At 43.1% G+C, this 3,691-nt stretch overlaps 1 long non-coding RNA gene across 1 annotated transcript; it reads right to left on the reverse strand.

Annotated features, from left to right (window-relative positions):
- On the reverse strand, positions 1–3,349 carry LOC123117414 (uncharacterized). Its single transcript, XR_006457366.1, has 3 exons — positions 2,688–3,349; positions 967–1,028; positions 1–330 (listed from the first exon to the last, which is right to left on the reverse strand). It is a non-coding gene; the product is annotated as an uncharacterized lncRNA (long non-coding RNA).
- Between the last annotated feature and the right edge of the window lie 342 nt (positions 3,350–3,691).

Below are 3,691 nucleotides of genomic sequence, written 5' to 3' on the forward strand. Positions count from 1 at the left end.
TTCACAAACATACATATACTGATCATAAGTTCAAAAACAGGACAATCTTGACAAAGCAAAGTTTGGCCATTTGACCACCATCCAGCAAACACAAGCCACATAAAAGGACCACTATTTGTTGTTCTGCAGGAGTTCAAACACTAAATGGTACAGAACAAAGTCACACCCATGAGCACAAGATATATGCTCCAAAACACTTCAAGCACCAAATGGTCTAGAACAGACATAAGATTCATGATCACAAGTTGGCTGGTCCAAAATACTGTAACAGCCAAATGCTGCCGAACACCCTGAAGTCATCACATCCATGTGCAATAGATGGTTGAGTACCTGAAAATGAATGGTCAAATTCTCATATGTTCACCCCAACGATTTTGTGCACTTCAAAGTTTGAAAATAAATGTCAAAAACAAATGTAGTCGTATGTTGTCTAATGAACTAGAATTAAAATGTATAGCTTCAGACCAAAAAAAACTGTAGTATGTGAAGTTCTGCATATGCCATGTGATCTTTAGATTGTGACCATCAAAGTGTTAACACCAAACTAATAGATGTATGCTAACTACTAAGCAATTTATATGAGCATCAGATTACGTCATGTGATTTCATATTTTTAATTTTAAAACTGCAGTATGTGGAGTTCATTTTTATATTCAAGACACGAAAAGTTATCTAGTGATACTATAATTTCACAAATAGGTTTTACAATTTCAGATACACTGAAGTGTTATGTGTGACACATTTTCCTCGCTTGCCATTTGGTTTACTCTGGCGTATGATAGTTAATCCATGTACTAGTGTTCTTAGTTCAATATTATCTGATCGATAAACTAGCTAAATGACACGAAAATCAGTCTTGGAGCATTTGTGTGTTCATCAAAAATGAAAAGGGGTCCACAAGACAACTATGGAAAATGGTTCATGGGTTGTACATATTATCTGTAAATCAAATGATAACATACTCACATCGCTTGTTTCTTATGCAAACTATTTTAGTTCATAGGCTGCTTCTTCCACTGCACGTTGCTCTGAAAAGTGTGAATACATGTGTCAACCACCCTGTGAAGACGAAAACTATGTTTAATAATATAGATAACTCGGCTGATCCTAAATCAAATTAGAAACTAGGCCAAGGGACTGCAAGTTATGTCCTTGGTAAGTTTATTGTATGAACTTTTCAAATGCACAAATGATTTTCAGGTAATATTAGGACATCACCAGAATAAACACGAATATCTCACAACATTCTAGGATTTACCTGCATATGGAAACAGAGAGCTCAAATTAGGAGGGTAGTGAACATCATCAGACAACTTACTTGATATCAAATATATGACTCGTATCTGACCGTTTAATGGTCCTGTGATGGTAACACAAATGGAGATTCTACTTAACACCAGTACTTATTACCACAAATAGTCAGGCAGTAGTATCTGACACATAAATATATCTATCTTCTATCTCATCTGGAGATACGTGCATTACATACTACTTTTCTGTCCCAAGAAAAAAACTGAAAAACAAGAACTAAAGACATGCACCTGAACGCATTTCATTTGTTTGGAAAGAAGCATCTGAACACATATATGAATGAATGATTCGTCACATTATCTTACTGCACGAGATCGACTTAGACCATGTGTTGTCGTGCTTCAGCTAGTACACTGAATTGTTGTGCTTCAGCTAGTACACTGAATTTGCAAGCTACTGTAAATTGCTCAGCGAATGGCGCGTTTAAATGACAGGGAGGGAACACAGCAAACAATCTTATATAAATGAATGACTTTCGTCTTCCAGATTTTGAGGCCACATATTAAAATATATTACCATCTCAAGGAAAAAAAGAAGGGACAATGCTGGCATTATAGGCAGCCCGTTAAAAATTTATCCCCTACTGCATACTTGATAATCCAACAATATTTATAAAACGCTGAGCGTGCTGTGTTTAGCTTACAATTATCTCATTATGCATTTGCAATTTGATAATTTATAGTTGGAAATTTTTCCAATGAGAATATTTCACTTCAGTCCTTTGACTGTGCAACTGACTTTTCTGTAGTGAGATATATACCTATCAAACCTGCTACAGTCTAGGTTAGAATCTAATCTTCTCCCAAAAAATTTGAAACCGACCCGGCCATCTATAGCATCAATGAGAGCTTATAGCCTACATGCTAGCTCCAAAAAGAGGTGGTACTCCAGAATTATTATTTATTATAGCAATATCATCAGTATAGTTGGTTACACATATATCTGATTAACTCAAGATGCTGATGCAGACCTAGAATTCAGAAACTTGCATGCTTAGAATTCAGGAACTAAAGTACCATGTCAATCTAGCCATCGATCGGGCCAAAGAATTAGAAAATAAAACAAGCTATGACTGCTTTGGTTGTCAGTAGTATACGGATCCAACTAGTAACCTCTGTAATACTACACGCTCTTCTTACACAAAAAGGTGCTGATTAAGTGAGGGATCAGCTTATGCTTCTTCTTTTTTTGCAGGGAGGATTAGGTTATGCTTCAGATCAACAACATGTCCAAACCACTCCACAGCAACTGCCAATGGTACAACTCTCAAGTTACAGCAAGCTAGCAGTTCGATCTACTAGAGACACAGGGTGGTACTCACGTTGGAAAAACAAGAACAAAGAGAACAAATTGGGGATCCCACCATCGGTGCTTACCTAGCAACGCCCACTCCCTCCAGCCAGAGGTCCAAGCGGACGGAGTTGTCGGAGGCTGTGGCTCCAAGGAAGGGAGGAAGGGATGGAGTCGGGGACTATGGGACGTGGAATGGGATTGGGGTTGGGGGCGGCGGACGGACGGGTCTCGGGGACGGATCTCATGAGCCCGGAGATGGAGCCCGGCAGCACAGGGCAGAAGTCGAACAATAGCAGGGCCGGCACCCCGGCAGCAGCGGCAGCCCGGAGATGGAGCTCCGACGGCAGCAGGAGCCCGGATATGGAACCCCGCAGCAGCAGGTACAGCAGCAGCGGGAGCCGGGAGATGGATCCCCGGCAGCCGCAGAACGGGGATTGGCGATGACGGCGGCTGGACGTCGGGGGGAGGGGCGTTGTGCGCGGACGGCGGCTAGATGTGCAGCGCGAGGATGGCGCCTCGATCTAGGGCTGGAGCTCAAGGGATTGAGTACGGCGGATTGAGGACGGGGTGGAGCGCGAAGCCGGCGGCGGGGGAGTGCGAGCTCCGGGACGATGGATTGAGGACTGGGTGGAGCGCGAGGCCGGCGGCGATGGCGGCAGAGGATTGGATCGAGCGCGGCGGCGATGGCGGCAGAGGATTGGATCGAGCGCGGCGGCGGCGGCAGCAGGCACGGGTTTGGGTTCGATTTGGGGTATTTTGCACGGGGGAAGGGTATTTTGCACTTGAGGATTTTTTCCATGAACAATCGAAAATTTCGCTCGCGCGCCCAAATCTCGCGCCAGGTTTCTAACCTTCCGATTGAGTATTGACACGTGTCCACCTACACCAACACATAATCTGAGCGCATAGACCTACCTACGCCGACACATTTTAGGTTGCTAAATACATAGCTACGTCGACTGAAAAACTGTTAAGGCCAACACATATGCCGAAACATAGGATGTCATTAAGCAATTACTAACAGACACGTTGTCGCTTTGTGGTTGCCGACACTTAGTGTGTCAACAGTGATATACCTTTGCCGACA

The sequence above is a fragment of the Triticum aestivum genome, chromosome 5B (genome assembly GCF_018294505.1).
Source record: "Triticum aestivum cultivar Chinese Spring chromosome 5B, IWGSC CS RefSeq v2.1, whole genome shotgun sequence".
NCBI lineage: Eukaryota > Viridiplantae > Streptophyta > Magnoliopsida > Poales > Poaceae > Triticum > Triticum aestivum.